We start from the raw sequence: 26,391 nt of genomic DNA, 5'->3' as shown, positions 1-26,391 counted from the left end.
ACTTTCTGGGAGAAAAATGTACTTCCAAGAATTATATTTATCAAATGTGGTAAAACTGAGGGCCTTCAGTTTTTCCTGACTTTTTTTTTTTAATTAAAAAAAAAAAAGGCATCTCAGTAGCTAAGACTGCTGATATTAGGAAAGAACACTAAACTCCTATATAGCAAGCTGCACATGCTTTTTCTGCATATTGATCTTGGAGTAGGTCATGGCTGATCAACACAGTTCCATGTTTCTACTGGTTTTTCCCACCTTTTTACTGTTGTCCCAGGACAAAGCTTCTGGCTACTATACTACGATTATTTTTAAATAAAATAAAAAAAAATTCTATTCATCTTCAGTAACTGGCAGCATTTACAATAGCTTGCTATGCATAATTCTTTTAGTTGAATGAAACAACAAATTTAGAGCAAAAAACTCAGGGTGTTAGTTTTTCAATGTTAATTACCCTACTGAAGTAAACAAAACTGGCAGCCTCCTGGCAGCCAGGAGGGTCAGGTGTGTCCTGGCATACGTCAGGCACAGCATGGCCAGCCAGGCAAGGGGTGTGATTGTCCTGCTCTGCTCTGGGGCAGCTTCACCTCCAGGTCTGGGGGAAGTTTTGGGCACCACAATATAAGAAGGTTATAAAGGTCTTAGAGGGTGTCCAAAGGAGGGAAACAGTGATGGTGAAGGGCCTTGAGGAGGAGCCGTGTGAGCAGCAGCAGAGGTCACTTGGCCTGTTCAGCCTGGAGGGGACTGAGGGAAGACCTCACTGCAGTTACAGTTTCCTGTGAGGGGAAGCAGAGGGACAGCACTGATCTCTTCTTTTGGTGACCAAAGAATGAGGGAATGGCCAAGTGGTGTCAGGGGGAGTTTAGTTTGGGTGTTCGAGAAAGTTTCTTCACCCAGATGGACAATGCTCTCAGGCACACGGTGTGACTCTTGGGGATGTTTTGTGCAGGGTCAGGAGCTGGACTCAATGATCCTCATAGGTCCCTTCCAAATCAGAATATTCTGTGATTCTGTGAAAACTTTAGAGCAGTAGATGGTGTTTAAAAAAAAATCTTTAAACACAAGCATCATATTCATGACTGCAAGTATTTATTGTAAGTTTAAGGGAGACATTTATAAATTACCTGGGAGGAGTTCACTACTGTTAATAGGACACTATTTCTAAACACATATGAATGGTAAGAATGACAGCTCTATGCTCAGCAAGCAAACACAGGAGCCATGGGAATACTTCCTGTACAGGAATAATCGAATCATAAAACACAGCACTTTGGGTGCCAGCAATGTTTCAGACCTGAAGCACCCACCATACAGCACAGGGCTTTATGCTTGCTGAGTTCTTTTTCTTAGTCCTGCTAATCTGTAAGATTTAGACTAAGGTTTTAGCTGCTATTATACTAAAGTGCTTTGAAACTGTGGCCTGCAAACCTTTAAATAATCAATGCAAATGTCACTTCAGAAAAAAATGAACTCAACCACAAGTTCATCAACACACATTTGTCAGAGAAAATAGCAGGGGATCAGAGCTATTATGAGATTAAGTGCATGGCCGACTGAGTAGGGTTTTAGATGGTACAAAGAATATAAAGTTCACTCAACAGTTTTCACACATTTGTTATATAAGGCTGGTCTTCTATCATTTACTTATGTAAATACCCCGTCAATGTTTTTCAATCCTCATTATACTAATCTTTTCCTGCCTCCAGCTACCCAGTGAAAACAGAGTTTGGTATCCAGGACTGATACTGAAACACTATTGCTTTCAGAAACATCTGAACTGAAAATCACAATTAAGGTGTGTTTCTCAATGGGAAATCTGACACTTAACAGCATTTCTAAAACTAACATTTGCAGTTAACTAATTTATTTTGGCTAACAAATTGGGTATCAAAGTTCAGAGTTTATAAATGCCAACATTTTACAGAAAATATGTCTCAAAATGAATCTACGATTCATGAGTGTACTTCGACACATGTGCGTACATCCTTTATAGATGTTTTTTTTTAAGGAATTACCTAACATGGTCTCCAGACTAATTAAATAATGTGCCAAGTGAAGAAAGATGGAATGATATGTGTAAACCTGAAAAAGTGAAATGAGCATGAAAATAATGTCAAAAACTTGATTCAAATTCTGTTTGGTAAATATGGTCATCATAACTAATAAACTAAGAACTATTGTGGAACAACAAGATAAGAAATAATTACTTTGGCTAAAACACCAATTCAGAATAATAATAGTCTTAGACTGTCATTTTAACAGCTTTTCTATTGAGTCCTTAGAGGGATTATTTGCATTCCTCAGGTATTCTATTGTACGATTCAGATGAATAAAGACTTACAAATCATTCCTCTACCGCCAGTGTGAGACTTTGATCCAGTGAATACACCATTGTACCTTAACTATAATTGGCAAAAAACCTGACAGTGTAGAGCATCACAAGCTTAATAACAAAGGAGAATATCTCAAAGTGTTGACAGACGATCTTCATAATGCAGGAGCAAAGCTGGTACATTTTACCAATAAATGAGCACTGAGGTCTAAAGGTCTCTGAAGTGACTGACATCAGACCTGCTACAGCCTCTCTAAAAGAATAAGGTAGTGCATCCCACTCTGTACAGTCAGGTTCTCTGCCCGAGTCTTTTACTTTTGTGACTTTCAGTGTCACAGGAATTACTAAACAAGTACTAAGGAATTCCCCTAAATGTGATCAATATAAAGAAAATACACAAAAAAGTAAACACTCAAATATAAATATTGATATATTTCTAATTCACGTTTTCCCCAATGTAGAATGCTTAACTAATAATCAGTAAAATAATAGTGCATGTTTGCCTTCCTGTTACAGATAACCAAGTGTGCCAAACAGATCAAAATGGTCTTAACAAATGGTAACAATTAATGTCATAGTCTGTTTTATTTGAGGACATAATTTCTCCAAAGAAAATGATGTACGTCTGTAAAAGGACAGCAATAGTACATTCATTTTGGGCCTTTAAGATAAGCAAATCCTGGAGTATCTCTCCATTATTTCATGCTATACTTGAAAATGAATAATGAAAAATGTTGGATTTTATGCTTAAAGCCTTTTAATACTTAACTGCCACTGCATGCTAAAATGTAACGAAATGAAAAGTAAAAACCAAAAAGTAGAACTGACAGCACCAATGACCATGATTAACAGCTGAAACTACTTTAAGAAATGAGGAACTGCTTGAGATGAAAACCCTTCCTAACAAAGTAAACCAAAAACTAAGTGAAAACAGTGTAACAGAGTGGGATTTCTGCAACATCCAACAGACTTTCCCGACTGGGGTAGCTTGGTTCCTCCCTTCCCTGTGGAGAGGAGTGTGCCAACAGCAGCTAGAGAGGGTTCCACAATTGAAGTCTGACTGATGCCAGAAAACAGACAAAATATCTTTTCTGGAAAAAAAAAATACAGACTCAAGAGACAGCAAGACATCCATTCATTCTGTGATGGCAAGCAGAAAAGCATATTATGACTGTGTAAAAGCCTGACACAAGAAAAAAACCAAGGCAAGTGCAAAACCAGACCTCATCAACTTGCAAGTGAAGGCAGCACTCAAATTTTTGATCATGGAAAACACTAAAGAGGAATTCAGATGCTCATTTCCACCTAACACTGTGACTGTTGTTTGATAAGGACATAAGGAGTATCAGCAGCATGGTTAGCATTTCCAGTAAACCACAGGGGCCAGTGACTTCAATGCAGATGGATCAGGACAATTACTAGAGTTAACTCCTGATACTAAATCAGGATGCAAAAGACCTTGGAGAAAGGTTTAAAAATGATGGCACTCACTGAAAAGGCCAATAAACAAAGAACACCAGAAATGGGAGTTGTTAGAAGGGGGTGCCTTCACTTTAAAATGGGGAAGCTTACTGAGGCAGAAAAAACCAAAACCTGCAGCCAACCAAAATAAAAAGGTATAAAAGTTGCAGAAGGTACATTACCTACAAATCAATATTTGAGAGAGTTTCACATGAGAGATCCAGCTGGGAACAGAGACAGAGTTCAGATGGAAATCTGAAGTAGTGATGGAAGAGAGAAGCTGCAGAGAAAGCTTAAGCTCAGTGGACACCTGCAAGACAAGATGATCTGAAAAACTGACCCCTGAGAAGAAAGGTGATTTGTGAAAGTATGCTTTTGCACAAGCAGGACCAAAAAAACTAATGGAAGAGAAACAAGTGTTTTTCTGTTCTACACCTGAACTATGAGTGAAAACCAGCAGAAACAAAAGAGCACGGCAGGGAAAAAGAAAATATCAGGCAGCACAAGAAGGAAGGAAACACATGTAGGCAAGATGAAACTAAATGATAAAAATTTACAAAAGACTGGAAAAAAGATCCACAGATAGGAATGAGAATAAGAGGACTTAGAAATTCCAACAGGCTTCCTGTTGGCAGTTCTGCACAATACCGATTTTTAAAAGCTTCTAAACTTAATCTGTTTAGTGCTTGCTCCCTACTGTTGAAGTTTTCCATAGGTGGAGCCTAAGCCACCTTTATTTTAGTTAAACTGAGCCTATAAGCTGTGGACCAAGAATATACACTCCCCTATTTATATCTTAAAAAATGTAGGTAGTTTTTATTTTGAGCTTTCCTGGCAAACTACATATTACTTCTAACTTTGAACCTTTTTGTTTAGACTCTCTTTAATTGGTCTAAAAGTTTCTGAAAGCACACAGTACCCAATGCACTTCTCAGAGCTTTCAATAATAGTATCTTATAAACATTACAAATAGCTAGAGAATTAACTCATTTCTCAGGTGATTTTCCTGTTTATTAAACCCAGTCTAGCATTTGCTTTTTTCTGACAGCACTGCAACATTATCTCATACTCAGGTTATAACTTACTGAGTGACCCCATTTGACTAGCTATTCTTAATACTATGTTTGCATAGTTAATTATTCCTGTATAAAATCCTTCTCAGGAGCTGCACTGTGGCTATTTTTTCCTAATGATTTCTTCTGTTTCTTGAGATGCTCCTAGGCTCTAATTTTGTTCTACACATATGTGGACATCTCCTAGATTGGGGGTCATGCAGAGATTTAAAAAGAGTGCTTATCATCCAGCTCATTAATGGAAATACAAACAGCATTCAACCAGTAGCTGCTTCTGCAGATCTTATAATGTGATATTCTTTGTTGGGAAAGTGTACCACTGATAACTATGTGTATTATCTTCCAACCAGTCTTGCACATTCTACTTCCAGTAGTTTCCATCTAGCCAGCATTTCCTATCTTGTTCATGAGAATGCTGTGAGGCACTGAAACCTTTAAAGGCCTAATAAAAACCCCAATATGCAGTATATTTTTTTGCTATATGCAAGACTGTTACATTTACCACAAACAAAATATTAGACTCATCTGACAATCTAGACAAGTAATGAACTGTCAACATGAATTTGTGAAGACAACCAGGTTGCTTTTAGGGGATTAAAACATTGAATTGTTCCAACATTTTTCTTGAAATTAAAAGAAAAATCACTGACTTAAACATATCCTGTTTCTTCTCTCCTCTTTGTGAATTTCTTTCATATTTTGAAATCTCATCTATTATGAGGTTTCAAATGAAACCACAAATTATCTGAAATGATGATGAGTTAAGCAAGAATTGTTTCTTTTGCCACTTCCCAAAACCATGAGGACAATTAAGTTTAGTTGATTTGGTAGGATGGGAGAGGAAGACCTTATCTACCTAAGCACCAGTATTGCATGACACAGTGCCTAGGTGATGTCCTTCCCTTCTGTTCTGGTAGGCTGCACAGATCCACGGAGATCAGGTCCCACTGTTCTCACATGAGGATAATATGTATATGTATCCTTATGGAGATCAGAAACACTCACAGCTTCAGTAAGCTTTCATTCCAAATTTCTACAATTAACCAAGGATGGGATGGTAAAACCAACAGAACAAATGGATATACAAATACAATGTATAACAAATGTATGATTGTGTATCACAGAAATGGTCGGTGCCAGATGTGAAGAAGGGAAGAGGAAAGCACAGGTGGCTGTCACTCTGCTATACTGGAGCACTGTGCTCTAACTGCCTTTCTCTGAGTATCCCTTTCTCTTGCATTACATAAGAAGAAAGAATGACTAAACAGGGAAACATTAAGGAGTAAAAAGGTACCTTCTTCCTCACCATGATGAGTTTTTATGAAGATGACAAATCTACAGAAGGTTTGGGAGTACCTGTTACAGACCTCAGCAACCATGTCTTAAATCACCAGTGATGATTATAAGTTTATTTTTTTATTCCCTGTTCCCAGCTGGCCAGATGAAACACAGCAATCCTTCAATTTCAAAAAGCCCTTTCCCAGCCCTCACCTGCAAATGCTTTCTAGAAACAGTTCAGAACAAAAGCCTTGCCTCCACGCACTGGGCTGCTTCCTGGCCAAGTGCCTCCTGTCAGCCCCTCAGGACAAGAGCTTGAGGAACCCAGCTCTGCATTTATCCTGCATATCCTGAGTGCTTTCAGCTCCTCAGCACCTTCTCATGGTCCAATGCCCAATACCTCCAGTGTTTAGTCACTGCACCTACCTGAACTTTCTAAGAGGCCAGTGTGGAGAACCCATCTCACATGTTAGATATCACTGCTGTCTCCTAACACAGAGCCAGAAACAAGAAGTGGAACAGCCCTTAAAATGCTTTATCTTTTAGGGACTTACCACACATCCCATGATCACAGGAATCTTATGGCAGAATGGGTACATCAAGTATCTCATTCTACCAGATCCAGATTTAATATTTTTAAACTTCATTGTAATTTCAAGTTACACTGTATCAAAAACAAAATCATTAAGGTTCCTGACCAACACTGTCATTTGACATTTATTATAGATGGGTTTATAACTCCTTAACATTCTCCTTTGAAATGTAAGTAATCCCAGGTTCTCTGCCTCATGTGTCAAAGCAAGTTCTTCCAAAGCCTTGATCTCCATCATGGCCATTATCTTAAATCTCCAATAATTCTGCAAAATCATTTGTTAGATGGGGTGACTAGTATTGCACCCACTATTTTATTCAAGTTGCATCCCAGATTTTAAAGAAACATTTTTAGAACCTGGACATGAGCTTCTCATCTCATTCCATACCCGTCCAGATGTTACACTTGCTTTTCTGCTACCAGCTGCAGCACATGGAACAGGGCCCCTACAGCACTCCCTGCAGGCATACTCAAGCTGTTCACCAATAAAAATAATTCGGTAAAAAAGCAGCTTTTGGAGGGAGAATTTAGTTCTTTCATAGTTCCCCTCTCCAGCTGTTGCCTTTAAAGATGGACCAGTTCACTTTCCCACATATCCTTAGAACTGGCTGAGCCAATATAACTGAAGGGTGGTGCAGGAACAAGTGAAGACTACTAAGGACAGGATGTCTTAAGTTAGCCAACCACCCAAAAAACTCCAATGCCATGGAGCCAAGTTCAATCAGGAATTTCATTACTTATTACTGAAGAATGCTTATAAATGGCAGGACTCCTGAGTAAAAATTATCCCATATGAGATCACTTATAAATGGATTCTTCCAGGCAGAAAACACTGGTTGACAAGAGAATATAAAAAATCAAGGCAATATTCTGAAAATCCATATCAAAGAACTTTATGCCCTCAAGATAAAGCTCTGTTAACAAACTAACATAATATGGTAGTAGCAGAGGGTTCTCAGCTTGCCTGATCTAGAGAGCTACCCAGAGACATTGGCTGTTTAATGGTATGCTAAAAACACATAAGGACACAACGCTTCACTTACAAATTTGTATGTATGACCAACCACTTTTTGAATGTATTTCATATAAAGATTTGGCTTAACTGACATGAAATTTTTTGGTTTGCAAAATGTGGGAGCTGTGAAGGAAATAATATCAGAGAACATGAACCTGTAAATCAAGAACAGACAGTAGTTAATGAACAGAAAATTTCTGTGTCTAGGAGAAGCATGCATAACAGAAAAATAAAGTTCATGGACTGCAGTAACTTTGAATTAAAAAACACCAAGATGGTAGAAAGACAAAGGAGTAAAATAATCCAGGATGACTTTTTCTGCAGATATATATATGTAGAGCTCCCAGTAAAAAAAGATTTATCAGTACATTATACAGCTTATATAATCTAACAAAAGCTCAGTCAAGATAAGACATTTGTAAGAAGCATCACTTATGAAGAATTAAGATCTTAAAATCCAATTTCAAAACCTTCATTTCTGATCTGATTTCCAAGACTATAGTAATATCTCTAGCCAAATTATGGTCCCCACTAAGGCAATTGAAACCAATTATAAACTGGTATCACAACCAACTCAAATCAAATTATGACTTAAACAACAAGTGGTACTACACTGCCACTGTAGCACATCTGCTGGCATGTGAAAGGCTTACAGTTCTCCTTGGGCTGCCAGTTGTGAACACTAATTCTGTCTGAACTAAAAAGACAAAAAAGAGATGGCTGTTGCAAGGATCAAGAACAGCCAAGACTCAACTACTGATGAACCCACATAACAACAGAGACTGCATCAAACTGTGCATATTACATTTCCTAGTTATGGGCACAAGAAGCCCTACTTAAGCACATATACTTTGGACCAGAAAGATGCTTTTAAAGTCACATCTTGTCATTCTTTCTGCTATAATTTATAAAATGCATAATTTACAATGGTTACCTTGAAAACGATAACAAAATAATTTAACAATTACTCATTCATAAATTATAGCAGAAGGAGCAAATCTCAGTCACAAGGCTTCCATGCAAATTGATGATAACTGAGATACCATTACAGATTAGTACAAAGAGTTCCTATTCCATAGTCAGGCTTATGCTATGGCATGAAAATTTTAAGTTTTGTCTCTTGATAGGACTTCTTTATGTCACATGAAAACTATTCTTGAGAGTCCTGTACATAGCAAGGCAATTCATATCAATGCTATTATAGTAAAGTCCCAAATATATAAACTCAAAAAGTTATGAGCCATTCATAAATAAGAGTATTGACCAAAAAAACCCCAAAGATGTTGAATGGTTAATACTCAACCTAGAGCAACTCCAAGAATACAAGGCTTTATTTCAGACCCCTGATTTAGATACCTAATCTAGCTCTGCTCCCTATATAGTTAATGAAGTAGGAGGCTCTTCTGAGGGCAATTCAGAGTACTTAAATTAGGGCTCCCTTTCTCATTTTCTTCTTAAAGCATCTCCCCTCTCATCTTTCCATAGGCTGCTTTAGAAACTAACCCTTACCTTATATGCCTAAGACATTCACATAAAATTATGTGATGGGCCTCAGTCCTGCCTCCTGCTGATAAACTTCCCCAAAACAATGTCTAATAAATCCAAGAGCATACACTGTACTGTCATATGAACATGTCGTCCATGTCTGAGTAAAGCACTAAATGAGTTCAGGATTTTCACAGCATGCAGAGATGCCTTGTATGAAATGTACTTCACTAATTTGAAAAGCTGTCACAGGAATGTTCAATTCCACAGACACAGTCTGTTTACCTGTCCAAACTATGGTGAAATGAAAAAAAAAATTAACCATGTCTGAATCATCTACTAAAACATGCTTGTCCTAGGGGAGCAGAACTTTGATTTTTTTCAGAAGCCAGAATAAGTATCTGGATCAGTGTCATGCTTCATTTATCTGACCGACTAAAGGATCTGTTAGACACAGATTTTTAAGGCTGAAAATGGAATGACAAAGTATATTTCTGTCAGAAGGAAATAATCTTATTCTGTAGGTGGGTATGCACAAAACATTTTTATTTGCAAGTACAAAACTAAAATTTGATTTATTATAAAATTGTTAGCTTACCTAGCTTCATTTTTGTATCAGTTATGGAATTAGGAAGCATTCAACACCCTCAGCAATTTCAACAATAAAAAAACCAATTTCACTGAGAAGAACTCCACCTTGAAGTTACAGTGCTCTGTGGTATGCTTTACCCTCACAAACACTAGCACTAACAATAGGATCAAAAAAGCCAAACCTAAAAAGCAAGCTACTTTTATTTTTGTGACTTGGTAGAAACCAGAAACCGTTTTTCAATAAAGTCAGAACGTAAGCCCAAAATCATACTAATCCATGTTCAGTCTCTCCTGAGTAAAGAAAAGGCTCCATGTGTGGTGGCAAACATGAGAGTTGTCAACATAAATGAAAATGTTCATGAATAAAAAACAGGCTGTTATAAAGAGCTAATTATAATATTACTATCAATTGCTAGCTTGCACTTGCAAATCTTTCATATCATATAAATGCATTGTTTTTGACGTTTCTCTGTAGCTAAACATCACATCATTTCACTTTTTCAAAGTAGTTCAAACATGCATGGGATATACTATAAGGAATGTGATCTGATCTACAGTTACACTGAGAAGAAAAACTATGACAAGAAATGTGCAGTCATTAGAATGTAAAACATTAATCATCTCCCAAGTAAAAAAAAATCCTGACTTCTAACAGCCTCTATAAAATGATTTCTACTTTCTTTATATTCATTCTTGCTGTCCAAAACAGCAGTTGAAAACACTTCATCCAGTTATGCAAGTGACGACAAAAATAATACAGACATCCAAAGCACTACTGACACTGTGAACTATTCAACTTCCATCCAGATGCTTTCTTATCATGAGAAATGGTGTTTATTTGCTTCAAGCAATCGCCTACACTCTTCTAGCACATACAGTTTGAGAAATGTTTCAGTAACAATGAACTTCTCAATGACATTTTCAATTAAAAGCATTGCTCCTATTTTAATGCTCACATTTTCTTCTGTTTCAGAAGCAGCCTAGTATTTAAGTTTGGAAAAGACCTGCTCAAGAGGGAAGAGCCCCAGTAAGTAACAGATGGTTAAAAGTAGACCTAGTCAAAGGAAAAACACTAAAATATCATATTCGGCAGCTATTCTGGGCCATGATAGTCTATGCATTTCTCCACCAGTCACTTAATCAACATACACAATGCAATTTTAGTCTTAGTTTGGTTGAGTAATGACACCATCAAAGAAGAAATGATGACAGAAAATAACCTTGGGTAAACACAAGTAATTTGGTTTAAAGGAAAAAATAAAGCATGTCCTGATAAATTTCTTCTCTCACTGATATGACATATGATTTTCTGTGCAGGAGAAATGCATCTATAAAGTACCTGATAGTGTGCTGTGTGTAAAACTACTCATTCAGCTGGAGAAGAAGGGGAAGTGGATTTGTAGAGACTGAGGACTGAGCAATGCACTGGATATGATATCAAATTAACAGGAGAACAAATTAATCTTTTAGGGTACTAAATCAAAATTCACCAGGATCAAATTTAGGACTGATCATGTTAAATACATTAATGACCTTGACACAAACATTAGTTGCATGCAAATTTTATGTTTAATGCAGGGACAGGAGACATTTTCCTCAAGGAAAGTCATCATCATTGTCAACTGAAAGGGACAGAGAAGGGAGATCAGACTAGGTTAGTGCTCTTCAAAGCAAATCTAAGCCACCAGGACAATGCAACAGGGAAAAGGAAAATATCATCTACAGATCCTACTGGAAATGCTTCCCCTTTGCTTAACAGGATGCATTGTATCTGCATACAAGGTATTCCTGAAAGCATATGGAGGACTACGTGCAGTTGTGGTCAGCTAAGTTCAGAACAGGTCTAAAATTATCAGAGAGATCCGAACCTCTTGTAAAAGACACAGAAAGAGAAAACTGATAATACCTGCTTTAAATAAGGAGATAAATACCAATTAGATAAGATACTATTTAGTCTACAGGACAAAGCTGCCTGAACCACCAATGAAATAAGCCAGCCATGGAAAAACAGAGGCTGGAAATTAGCAGAACATTTTCAACCCAAGGCAGCAGCAAGGTTCTGTGAACTGCCTCCCAATACTAAGTGCAGAACAATCAGCCACTGTTAAAAAAAATCCACAACAAATCACCACCTTAATTAATTTATGGAAGTCATTATACTGTGTAGCTACCAACAATAACCGGTTCTGTACTGAATGCAGAGGAGGGATTACAGTAATTTAGGGATTACCATATAGTTACAAGGAAGCACTACACTTTGTGAATTCAGAAGTACTTAAATGCTATGCAGAAATGCACAGGAGGACAAAGAGGTCTCAATTTCATACAAATCAAGTTCCTACACCTTTTGTAACAACCAATGCCTTCACTGGGAGGAAGGCAGAAAGAACTCAACCCCCACATACTAGAATTGGCTAGTGCTGGCCAGCTGACCAGCAGCAGTAGGACTGTCAGACTGATGCTACCTGTGCTCACTGCCTGATGTCACTGCTTCCTGAAGGAGGAATTTGGGAACACTGTTGTAAGGAAACAAGACTCACAACTCTTGAACAACCAGACTTCATGAGTTCTGCTCTTCCAAAATAAAATGTACATAAAGTCAGAAGTAGCCCTCTATACCATACATAGTTACCAGTACCACTCACAAGGACAGCACAGGTAAAGCAGAAGAGGTGGCTGAAGCATAGCTTGGCAGTAAGTCATCTCAAAATTTCAACAAGGTACAATTTTTTAAATAGCACTAATAATAGCACTGGACTTCAATATGCTAGCTGGTCAAATGAAGAAAATTAAAAGTGTTTTAATTTTAAAGTATCTAAAAATTTTAATTTAGATTTTCCTGCTTGGTATCAGAAACAGAGATTTAAAAGAGACAAAAAATCCAGTCCCTCATCACCAAATCTTCAGGCATGTGGCTTTAACATAAGGTCTTCCTTCTACAGTCCCACATTTGTATTGAGTTTTGCTCCAGAAAAAGGGAATCCCATCATCAGAGGTCTCCTACCTGCCCAACCCTACTGCATCCTCAAGAGCAAGCTTGTCCTTTTCATGGAGCAAGGTTGGCCATAAAGGAAAGGTACACCCCTAAGCACCACTAACAACCTTCATTGTGGCATTTTCTGACTTTGAAATGCGTCCCATTACAGCATTAAGACACTCTAATACAGCAGCACATACTTTCCAATTTATAAAAAAGCCACCAATAAACATGCTGAATCCTAAACTGAATGTACTCAATTAAATACCCATTACACAAACCTATCTTTGAGCTAATGGAACTACAGTGAGCATTTGTCCCTCAGCAGATTAGAAGCTGTCCTGCTGCAAGGTGTCACAGGTACTTGCTAAGAGCTCAAAAACAGAAAGACAAAGTACCTCTGATTTTCATTCCAAGGAGAAAAAATCTAGTGAGTGCAGTCTCTTCTGATCATTTTCCCTAAAATAATGGCCACTTTCCCACCCAACAGTTCTTCACATTCTGTGGCTCACTCTGTTTTCTTCTCCCAGTGTTATTCTCCAGTCTTCAAAGCCTTCCATCCTGGTCCAAGAGCTCTTTAGCAAGATGCTTCCAAGGCAACTCACAGAACTGGCACTTCACTGAATTCACACTCCCTCCTACCCTTGTCGTGGTCACTCCCACACCCCTACTTCCTTTTATCTCATTTGCAGGGTTGCCAGTTCTGCTCCTGGTCACAGACCCACTTCCTGCTCAGCTTCATTCATGCTTGAACATACAGAGGTACAACTGAGACACTTCCAAATCCCTGTTAGGTCTGCTCAGTTCCTAAATTTAGCAACAGCTATTTCAAAGAAAAATCCCTTTACCACTGTGTATCTCACAGTATTTAGTATTACATTAACCATCTACCACTGTATTTTCTTGTATTTTTTTTAATAAATTGTACAAATACTGACATTTTGAAATTTGTTCTGCACAAATCCAATGCATATTGATGATTTTTCCCACTAAAGAGTGGACAAAGTACTTATGTAATAGGCTGAAATAAACAAAGCTCAGGTATAGAATACCAGCCTAATAAAAATAAACAAACAATCCACTGTACAGTTTAAGTACCAGAGACATATATACCAAATATATACAGTAATATCTTTTATAAAGAAATATTAGATACAAGTCCTTCAGTAAAGTCTAGAAAAGCACAGAGCATATAGTTGTACTGTTAGTGCTTCCACTTATCAGATGAAATCTTATCTTTACACAGAAAAAGGACAAAAAAAAGGGAATATAAATATAGTAATCTGAAACATAGTAACATTAACCAATACTGTATCCTTCCTTGAAAAAAAAATTTCTCTTAGAAAAGATGCAGTTGATAGTTTCTCTAGCACATTCAACATTATTGTACATGTTCTTCTGGTACAAACTTGTGGAGCCTGCAGTAAGAAATGCCAAGAGTGCAAAAGACTTCATGTAACAATATTCAAGTCAAAGCTGTGTATGTCCTCAATTTTGCTTTTCACCACAACCCAACTATACATTATGAATCAACCAGAAAGGACATATTTTTTTATGCTGCAATAAAAATAACACAAAGTATGGAACTTCAGTGATGAGATGCCTAAACCAGAAGCATTTCCCCAGCCCTACAGCAGTTAAAACAAATTATATAACAATCCTTTACAGAGAAAGCTCTTACTGAATTTGAAAAAACACTTACATGCTGCAATTTTCAGAAAAGCACCACGCTAAAAATGCACTCCACTCATTCAGAAGCAACCCAGATTCAGTACTATAGAAGCTAAAGGTACTGCTCAATACAATGATTCATAGTTTCTCTAATAGGAAGATTCAGCAGTTTTCAGACGAGACCTTTATTCCCTCTCTGAATAAATGATGCCTGAAATTTTTATTCTTGTTCTAATGGAATTTCAATGGCCTTCACTGCAAATCTACTGGAAATTTTCGCATATTAAGTGGAAAAAATTAAATGATGTTAACCACATTTTAATGTGATTAAGGCTGACAGGGTCATTATTTCTGCTAATCACTCAGTTTAAAAAGCTCAAACAAAACTTTGTAACAGCCAACGTTTTTTCTGGTTTTCTGTATGTCTACTGTAGTTGAGAATTAAAGCCACTACTGAATATGAAACACAGCATATTTCATAAAAGGATATATCAAATGTTTGCTGCAATTTGTTCATGGATTTCATAATAATTAATTTAAAACTTTAAAAGGGGGGGGGAATTGTTCTTTCAGAATGTATAGCTCTTTACTTCTTTTGTATTCCTCAATCAAAAGACAAAATAGAACAAGGGAATATATACTTATTTCCCCATATGTCATATTTGCTAGTGAACAAGAGAAAACATTTCTGCATGTCTTTACTGTGAACCAAAAGATATGTGTAATCACAGAAAATAATTTCTCAGACCATGTCTGTTAGCCTCTGCAATAAGAAGCTCTGCTTATTATCACTTAGGTTGGCATAATCTGGAAATTGGGCATAAAGAAGTAGAACAGAATGAGTAGCAAAGATTATATAGTTTTCAGAGTGCCTTGTAGTTCACTTGCATGGAGGATCAAACAACAGGACAGAAAATTAAGGAGGCTGCTGTTCTGGCCATGGGCTCAGCTCGAGAGGCACAGCCCTAGAGCCAGCCCTCTTGCTCAAAGGTCGGGCACCAACAGCAGCAACTGTCAGTGGAGCAGCTCCCTAAGAACACAGAAGCTTTGAGGATGATTGAACAGGGCAGAAGGACTTCACCTAAAAAACAGACATAAGTTTGTCTTGTTCATACTGCCAGAAGAAGGGATATGGTGTTTGTGGGATTTGTATTATGTTTATTTCTGGGTGGGAGGAGGCTGTTCACAGGTTTTCTTAGGCTTGCATTTTAGGCTTTTTGAGGGATTACCATTCTCTGCAGAGATGACCACTGTAACAGTTACTGCCTGCTTAATAATTAATATCACCCTCTGTGAATCATTATTTCCGGATGACCTGTACCTCTCATGCCATGTTATCTCTTTCCTCCCAACCTCTAAATTTACAGATGATTAAAAAAGAGGGGGAAAAAAAGCATTTCAGCATTCATATTCATTTTTTTCTACATAAGTAACTTGCTCATACTTAAGTTACTTTAGAAGAGAAAGAAAGTGCGGACAGACTGATTCACACTGATCGTTCCCATATGGTTCAATAGATACATTTCAACCTTACTGAATCACTAAAAACCGCTTATTGAATTACAAAAAGAAATTTTTTAAAAATTAAAAATAGTAAACAAGATCATTACCTTATTAACCTTAGGGTATGTGAAATTTATCTAAAGAATATTTTATTTCCTTCCCACTCCTTGGCAAAATAACTGAACACAGAGACTGTAAGATCTACTTTATGATTACAACAAAAAAAAAAAAGCTGAGTAAAAAAGATGGTAATTATACACAAGTCTTTTCCTATAAGACTTCACTTCTTCGTATCTCGCATGTACTGATAGCTGTATTTCAACAGCCAGCAGCTTTTTTTCCAACAAAACATTTGCTTCACACCTGAATACTTTCCATAGCAAGACAAAAAGTCCAATGGCATTAGATGACTTACTACAAGGAACAAACTACGTTAACATCAATACATTACAGCTGTAGTTTGTGGTGTTCTCAAAAAGAAACATTACCAGTATCGTTGCATTTTCTAGTTTTAGTTTTTTAGTGTGAAGCCATGCACTAGTGCATCAACTAACAACCCCACTGAATTCTTGTGCTCATCTAAGAAGGGACCCTGCTGAATGTCCTAATGCATCTTATTGTGAATCTTCAGCAAATAAAACTTCATGTATGAGCTCATGATGTGCTTTGCTGCTGGAAAGTCACAGGCTCTGTGGGAAGCTTTTTATCTTCCCAGCAGTCAGTTCTCTGAGAACATCAGTGCAGCTACTGTAGTTACCTGTAGATTACTTGTATTTTCTCACATCTGTGTCCAGCAATCTAAACCATGATGATAAAGGGTCATTAGGTTTTGAGTGAGGAAGGGGATGGACTAGACAATTTGCTCTGATAAGCTCCTTGTTGCGAGTGCTGGTTTAGAATGTGAAATGCGGGGTTATGCACATTCTCAACACAAACGCCTGTGCTCCCAGAGCACCAATTAAAAATCACACTCAACCCATCTCAAACTACATGAACACATCTTACCTGAAGTTTTTACAATTAAAATATTGCAACAAACTATTTCTGTCATGGTAAGAAGGACATCAGCTGTCTATTAGCCACAAAAGAATTCAGGTACAATTACTAAGATAACTGCTGTTTGGAGCACAGCAAAGCAATTTCCCACAGTGGGGCTTACAGTTCAATTTACCAGTTGGGCAAATATTTTGTGCTCTGTAGTGGTCCACAGAGTTAACAGTTACCTGTAACATTTGAGTAGTGTTATACTTGGAGAAAACTTTTTTCAACCTAAACAGGTGTTTCAGTTTTATCCCTTCACATGAATACAGATTTTTTTTCAGCCTTTTTCTAAGAACTCTTTTAAGACTTTCATTTAACATTAAATGCAAATTTTATGAAAGAGACAATGGGTCTATCTTCCCATTCCAAGCTACTCACAATGAGATCTTTTAAGTTATAGGCTGCTTGGAAGAGGAATAAGCACAATGTCACCTATAGAATTATGTTAATACTCAAGTAACTTGATGAGGTGGTAACAGGCTTTTTTCCTTTCTTCCTTATGGGACATAGTTAACTCAGTAAAAAAATAGTAATAATAAAAAACCCCTATTCTCATGAACAAAACAATAATGAAAGAAGGTTGCATTTTCATATGAAGCAAAACCAGGTTATACCATGAATACAGTGTACAGTTCCAAAGACATGGTCAGTGACAGAACTGTGAGAAGCCTTTAAAATATTTATCATGAATTTTTGTGTCAAACTGCAGCAAGTATCATGGTATTGTGTTAGGCAACAGATAAATATATGGAAATACAAATGGGCCATTAAATATTTCTTGGTCAATCTTCAAGCCATCACAAGGAATTCAGGGATTTGAGAGTATGAAGAATGGAATTCCTACATTTCCCTCTTCTTGAAATTAAAATTACCATTCAAATGCTAACTCATCAGCTTAGATAGTTCTAAGGGTTTCTCCATTGCCCTTGCAGAGATGATGATATCCTGCTATGTTGCTTTTGAGTCTTAATTTTAAGTCACTGAATAAAAACAGAAGGTTGATATTTTACATTAAAAAGGTCCATTTCCAAATTACAATAATTGTAACAATACATGAGCTCATAATGGATTTTCTACCAAGATTCAAAGACAGCATTTGAAAATGAGCTCCTTAATTTTATCACTTGGTTTTATTTTATACAAATACATCTTTTAGTTCCAACTGCTGCAAGAGAACTGCCTACATACACAACACTGGTTTGGGTTTCTTTTTTCTCAGTCCATGGTCTTCAATGAAAATGCATCATTTTAAGAACATTAACAGTCTGCATTATCAGAAAAAATGAATCCTTAATAATTATTCATACACCAAGTAGCTGTAAACCCAAATCATTTCAGAAGACCTGAATGTGTCAAGAACTTTGACAATTATGACTGGAGCCAGGAAACTGTAGCACTGCAGAATTTCTTATGAATTTTTCTAGTTACTTTTTATAAATGCTGTCCTAGATGACAGCTTAATGTGTACCACATGCAATATTTATTCTTCTTCAGTGTCAGACTGTCTAGCCATCCAAGGGAATACAAAGAATGTCACTTATTAGGATAAAAGCACAAGGAAGGTAATCAAGGACATATGTAACATCAGCCAATCATGCCCTATTTCAACATCCTATTCCATTCATAACAGTTCAACAATTATTTGCTTACTGATAACTTGCTTTCAGGCTGTTTGTGTTCCCCATAATGGTGGTTTGCATTTATTTTGCTCTTTAGAATTGGACACTTGCTGTGCCATGCATGTTTGTCAAAACTTTCTATCTTCTGTCAGAAAGAGCTTTAGCATATCAAACAATTTCTGTTTGTCAGAAATCAGTAATAGAACAATCTAGTTACCTTCTATGTCAATAGGGTACTAACATAACTAGAGACCAGAAACAAAAGGCTATCAGACACTACACACTACTGCAAGACAGGCAGCTAAACCCACGTTTCTATTTACTGTACTGATCATATAGCTATGTCTTTATGAAAAGCCTAGCACAAAAATTAGACACTGAATGGAATGGAAATGTACTTCAACAAGATACTGTCTGAGCACCAAGACATTAACCTTGCTGTTAAGCTTGAAAACTACATTTCTTACTAGTCTTCTGTGTCTCTTTACCACACTTTTATTTATTTATTTATTTTACCAAATGTCTATATTAAATACTTAGACATCTTATCTGCTGATTCTAATCTATACAATGCCATCAATTTATGAAAAAATGTTAGTTCACAAAGACAAGTAGAGACAGACAGATAGAGGGAGCCAAAGACAAACATTTACCCTCCATAAAGTTATTTTAAAATAATACTACTAATAATAATTTTCAAAAATCCTATGGGAAACTGAATACACATGCACATGCATGCACACTTCATTATTCTGAATATCCTGGGACATTAAGATTTTATTAAATAAAAAACAGGTATGCATTTAATGAGCCTCTGAAATAAAACATGAGCTGGAAGTACCATCACATGTTTTAGATCGGCAACATTGTGCAGGTTTTCAATGTATTAGGTGTAAGATTTTATTTTCTTTTTTTTCTTTAATAAAAGCCATTTGGATTGAAATACATTTTTGCTTCAGGAATGTACTACTGAGCCAATGCAGGAGAACAAGAGGAAGACTCAATATACAATGAATCTGATTAAACCCAATGAAGGACAATACTAGCACACACACTTAAGTCTCTTTTAAATATTTATCTTCCAAACATTTCTTCAGGCTTTAGAAATTAATGCCAGAGTACAGTAAGTCCCAAATGTTATTTAGATTTATATTCTAATCAACTTCTCTTAAAATTAACAATAATTAAGCTCAAGCATTGGTAAAAAAGGATGACAAGATACTCATACCCAATGCCTCATCTGACAGTTCTTCAATTAAACATATATCATGTACCAACTTTGCTCTCCAATTTAAACATGAACACGCATCTATTCCTTGTTTCCAGACAAAGATACATGGTTCCATCCACTGTAAGACTAGTGACTACCAACACCTGAACATCAGTCATCCATATTAGTGATTAGAAGAAACTCTAGCTGTGAAAATAAAATACTGTGCCAAAACTTTAGAAGGTAAGATATGTTTCTTGGGAAAAACAAGCAGTTAAATGAAAACATATTTCCGTATACTTAATACAAAAGAATGAGCTGTAAATAACCATAAAATTAAAAGGAAAACTATTTTTAAAAAAATGCATAAGATTTTCAAAGTAATCATCAATGAAAAATGTGTGTTAGTTGTGAAACAAAGAAGTCACTTAGAAAAAGGAAGCTTAAAAAAAGGACATCAAAGCCACAGAACCTACATTTTCAATTGTATAAAAGAATCATCCTCCTCAAATATTATTTTTCTCATTTATAATAAATGCTTGACTACCTGATGTTTCCATGTAGTCCCTATTTATAGCAAACAGAACAATGTTACAGAAGGTATTTCCCCCAGAGAAGGAGATGTTGCAGACCACTCACAAAGAACAATTTCAAGATGAGCATTTTTCCCAGACCCTACACCATGCATGAGAGAAATAATGGTAGGTAGAATAAAATTAGCTTCAACTATGAGAACTTAAATATATTAACACAATTCTGCAGGAAGTGATAAGCATGAAATGTTTCAAGAAATGAATTCAATAAGCAGAATTTTAAACAAATATACAGGTACTTGTCTGCAAATCAAACACTGCAATACTGAGTAACACATCATGAAAAGAAAGATATTTATCAACTGGGACATTGTTCAAGAGATGGTATTACAGCAATGCTAATTGCAGTTCCTAATCCAGAATACCAAAGCAATACAAGTGTATTGCCTATTTCTTAACAAAAGACAATATTATCAAAGCACTTTTTGCTTGAAAAAATTTCTAAAATCAAAGCTCATCTGTCAGTTATTACAACTGTTGATGCGCCTAACATGAGTTTTCCTCTCAAAACCCAGTTACAGGCAGCAAGGAGGTACCAGATCCTCACACAGAGAGGGAGCTTCTCTCATCACACCAGGTGAGACCACAGCCACCCACCTCTAAAGTAATTCAACAGCTTCCTTTGAATCATCTTATGATTCTCAATAGACCCTCAAAAAAACCAACTGCTGGTTTTCAAATGCCATATCAGATACAGGAACAGTGACCCAACAGATTGGGACACAACCTCCTAATCTAACCTCCCCTCCTAGTATCTATTTTCCCCTTGATTTGAAAGAGAAATTTATTTGCTTTAAGGGCTAGTTGACAACTTCTATGTTGACTAGTTGACAAAGACAGGCTAACAATGTTCATTCATTCTGAAAGGCACAGGGCTTAATAAATTAATATGAAGAAGAAATAAGTAACAATATTCAGTAAGTTAAGGATGAACAACTGTTAACATGAATAACAATCTCTTGCAAAAATCTCAATTTATTTGTAAAGCAAAACAGGACAAAAGCTCCCTCTATTAAAAACCCCAAATACTACTTTCTAGGGTAAGACCTGTGCACAGTGCAGTGAAGTTTCTAACACTTAACAACCCAAAAGAAACACAGTCTCTGTGTCTGTTCTACTTTTCCATTACTAATGGTGTTTCTCATGAGCAGCTTCAAATGCGAAAGAGATTTTGACATGACTATCTACAGGCTTACATGCACAGTCAAACTACTTTATTCTAAAATAAGTAAGAGTGAAATTCACTACTGAACTATTCCTCAACTGCCATGGCAGATTAGAAGCAGCATTGTTAGCAGACAGCAATTCATAAGACTACACAAGCCAGCTATAAAACTGGTAGGGCATCCAAACACCCATAGCTGCAGTCATTCACTATTAGAACTGAACCCACAGAACTGGATATAAACAGATCAGAAACTACAGTGATGATGGCGAAACCAAAAAACTAAAAACACTGGGAAGGGTGTCTGCACAGGGAAGAAGAAAAGGAAGAGAAGATGGGAAGCAATGCTGAACTGTTCAAAGGCAGGTTTGGATGACATGCAGCTGACAGGACAGGGATCATACACACAGCAATGAACTTCAGAAGTTGCTTGTGACTGACACTGATGCTCTCCGAGTACGTGAAGCCTGGTGGGTCATCGTCACAGCAAATGTCATGTATCAGCTGCAGTTGAGATGGCTATGATACACAGATATCACCACACAATTTCAGAAGGCTTTAAGCATTTACCCATAGAGTAACACCATACCACATCAGAAGGCATCAGGTGTATGCCCAGACAGACCTACATTGTATCACTTCAGAAGGCTTCAAGCACCTGCCCCTCTTCTCCTTCAGCACAACCTTTTATATCCCTATCTGCACACATTACACCTGTGTGTCCCTTTGGTGGCTGGTCAGTGCCCCTGGGCACTCCATGGCTCATTACCTTCAATGCTGCTCACCTGTCCTACAGAGCTGCAGCCCCACTGCCAATCACCACAAACTGTGCACCTACAGGTCATGGCTGCCGTGCTGGGCTCGTTCTGGTGCTCTGGGATGCTGGGCTGTCACGTGTCACTGTGAACACTGGAGAGGCTCTTCTTCATTTGCCTGCTCACCCTTATCTCTATAGTCTGTAGCCTTTGATGGGTTCTAAGCATAGTGTGATGGTACCTTTATCTGCCCAGGACAGGCCTTCCCAAAATCCAGGTTTCCCTCTACTACGACCACTCCTCTCTTTACTAGTTCAGGAGTCAACATATTCTAAGTAAACCACTGAGGTTTTATTTCCTGACTTTGCAACACTTTAGCTATTTGGTAGTGCCATGTTGTAATCAGGTGGACCAGAGTTTTTGAAAAAAACATCACCATAAAACACTGCCCATTTTTAAAACATACAGAAACAACTAATTTGAAAAAATTTACTGTCCTAATACATAGGAACCAAGACATTTGGCACAGAGCAAACTTGCTATCAGAGATAAACCATCACATCTGGGCAGAAGGTGAACACTGGAGTGAAGTTAGACTCCAGGAAGGTGCTTTTATGTCTGGAGCAAGGTTACATACTGAAGCTGAGAATGGGATCCATCTTTCCATGCTTAAAGACATGTCCCCAACACCTGCTATTACCCAAACTATGCATTCACATTCAAACAGACAAGGGACTCCAGAGGGGCAGGCAAATGAAAGCAAACCAAAGCAGGAAGTCTGGTGAAAGAAATCATCCAGGCCAAAGGACTGGACTGGAATTAAGCCAGCAAGAATGGGATGAAATCAAAGCAGAGAGAATCTGGCAAAGACCCATGGAGAACATATCAGCTAGGAAAACAGTGGGGCAAAAAGTATGGGATAAACAGAACAATTAAATAAAGTCACTGGAATTGGTAAAACAGAAGACTCCAAGTCGTCAATTGGCAATGCCCGGACATGGTGCTAGAAAGAAAACAGACTGCCATTTGGTTGATGGATGACTAATTAATTTGTATTCATTAATTCATTTGTATAAGAAACAATAAGAATAACTCTTTATGAAGCAAATAACATGCACTATCCCTCTCTATACTAGGTAGATGCTCCATGAAAAACATTTGCAATTCCCTAGTTTTGAAAGCCTGACCTGTAAGATACTCTCAGTCAGGCAGTAAAGATGTAGCACAGGATGCCTAACTTCTGGATCTGATTAGCTTTGAATGTCTGACTTCTCAACTTGTGTGTGCAAAACTTTACTTATACCCAGATAACATAAATCAACTCCTAATATTCTTTTAAAACATTTCAGTTGTAAGGCAGGAACAAGAACTGTAATATATTTTTAAGTATTATTTTCCAAATTAGTTAGCATAGAGGACAACCTTAAAATCATTAAGCAGCTATGTCAAGAAAACATTTCAACATCACCTTGGCATTACAAGTTATGATTTTAAAATTCCTTCAACTAATTTCTCAAATATATTTATCAGAATAAAATATCTGATAAATCCATAAACATCCATACCTGCAGAAATACAACTAAGAACTCCAAGGCTGGTAAATGGTAATAAATAATTCCATTTATAACTTCGTTTCCTACCTAGTTTAAAAGTGAAAGACCTAGTGAAAGAGATTAGTTCATACTCAAACCTATGGAGTGTTCCTTTTACTTGATCCTTGATATTTCTTTCTTCATGTCAGATTTCCCTACCCCCTCCATTTTTTTTTTTAAATATTTGGAACATCTGAAGCAATATGAAAAAGATGAATAGAAAAGGATTATTCACTCTCATAATACAAGATCTAAGGAGCACCAAATGAAATTATGATGGGGCAGATCCAAAACAAGCATAAGGAAGTACTTCTACATATAGCACATTGTTAAGCTGAGGAAGTCCCTGCTTCAGGATATTGGGATACCAAAAAGTATACTTGAGTTCAAAAGGTGAATGGGTAAATTCATAGAATAAAAATCAGTCAAAAAGTATTAATCACAAGTATATCATATCTGGCTCAGTCAGTTCTACAATAACAGATTGCAAGAAGCTGGATGCATATAGCCTATTTGCTTAATCTGTTCCTATAATCTTCCCTGGACATCTGTTAGTGGCCTGTCAGAAACACGATACCAAAAAAGATGGACCTTTCATCTGACCTAATTATACCTCTTCTAGCTTAAGAACACTGAAAATGCTATGAAAATTAATGGGCAAAATTTCATTTATTATGACATATATGTCACTTTTCTAAATACACAGGAGCAAAATACTAAGTCCTCTATCCCATCAACACTGATCAACATTTTTAACAGAATGCCTACCATAACATTTTGAGAAACAACCCCTTAAAATTATGTTAACATACATTTGGATATTCAACAAGTCTGAATTATATTAGAGAAAACAATGTTCAGAAATCCATAATTAAGTCTCAGTTTAGTTACAATGCTAGAGATACTAAAAAATCTTTAGCAGCATAAGTGGCTTTTTGAATTACAGTCTAGGCATAAGATGAAATTCACTTTATTGGACCAGAGAAATTGAGTCAATAGATCAGATATGCAGCTTTAAAATATACAGTATTTCTGGTGCTTGCTGCAAATAAGTCCAAAATACCAAACCAAACATGACGCTAAGCATGGTCCACTATATCCACTCGTTATTTAGCTCAATATATTTCATAATTGGAATCCATTCTCTGAGCCACTAGATGTATGCTCTATGGCAAGACTAAAATGTAAAGTTTAAATTAGATGAAGGGCTGAGAAATCAAATATCCTGGATTCATGTGACATCCGGGGACTCAGAATGCAGTTTTAACTGATAATTATTATTACTATTTTCAATGTTTTCATGGTTAAACTCGAATACAGTATACCATGGTTAAGGTACTAGATCCAGATTTTTTTAAAAAAATTAGGAATTATTAAAAGAAGAGTTTAAATATTCATTTAGAGCACAGCAGTGCATATTAGGAATGGTTTCAGTGGATTCCCCCATAAACATCAAGATTACTGTCATCTGATCATAACACAAGTGCGACTAACACAGCTGCCATGTCAGCTTCTCTTCAGGGGCTAGGTCTTAATCATAAATCAACTGAATGACTAATTCAACATTGTTAAAACCAGCTTGGAGCCATTCCAGTTTTTACATGTTTCAAAAGGTCAATACACCTACTCAAACACACAATAGTCCTATCTTTCACAGTGTTTTATTCTTTCCTTGGATTGAAAAATGACACACTGGCACCTAAATATAAGTGTGCTTTAACTAACAATTAAAATGTTCATTAATTCTGTAAGAGTGACCGAGTAAAACAAAGAAAATTTCAGTTCTCCTCTCCACACAAAATCAAAAAGCCTCTTCTCTCCTTTGCTGTTTTAAACACTTTTATAGTTGCAAAAGTCTGATGAAAAGAGTCTCTTGTTATATTATGAATTAAGCTCAGAAATAAACTTTTTTTAGAAGAACGACTACAACTAAATGTGGCTTGTATTTCAAATATGAATACCTACCCCTCAAAATAATAACAAAAATCAGAAAGTGGCATCTAACAGTAAAATATATTCTAATCATTTACATCTGCTTGCACCACATAAATGACAGAAGCCTACCGTTAGCATCCTTCATAGAAAACATTTATTCTGCTCTTAAATATAAAAGCTATGTTGCATAAACAGAGGATTTAAGGCTGTGGCAGAGTAGCTGAAGGAAAGGAAATGGCAATCTTTCTGGTTCTAGTAGATGCCTTTCCCTATCACACAATGTTTCCCACTCATAAATACATGACAAATACTTCCTCAATCATTTTTTACGAGCAGGGATGCACAGGGGGTAGTCAATGGCTAGCTTGAGGGAAAATAGGAACAGCAGGAGGCAGAAACTGTACTGAAAATGGCTATGTGGTAAATTCTCCTCTGGAACATCACTCAGATACCCAGGCTTTGATCTTTCAGCTACAATTACACTCACATCCATGAGATCTGGGTATACT

The 26,391-nt window shown here is 36.8% G+C and overlaps 1 protein-coding gene across 3 annotated transcripts in view; it reads right to left on the bottom strand.

Annotated features, from left to right (window-relative positions):
• Window positions 1-26,391, bottom strand: part of OLA1 (Obg like ATPase 1) — a 104,345-nt gene that overhangs the window by 7,821 nt on the left and 70,133 nt on the right. The window lies entirely within an intron of this gene.

This window comes from Agelaius phoeniceus, chromosome 7, assembly GCF_051311805.1.
Source record: "Agelaius phoeniceus isolate bAgePho1 chromosome 7, bAgePho1.hap1, whole genome shotgun sequence".
In the NCBI taxonomy this organism is placed as follows: domain Eukaryota; kingdom Metazoa; phylum Chordata; class Aves; order Passeriformes; family Icteridae; genus Agelaius; species Agelaius phoeniceus.
This window is presented reverse-complemented; position numbering and strand designations above follow the sequence as displayed.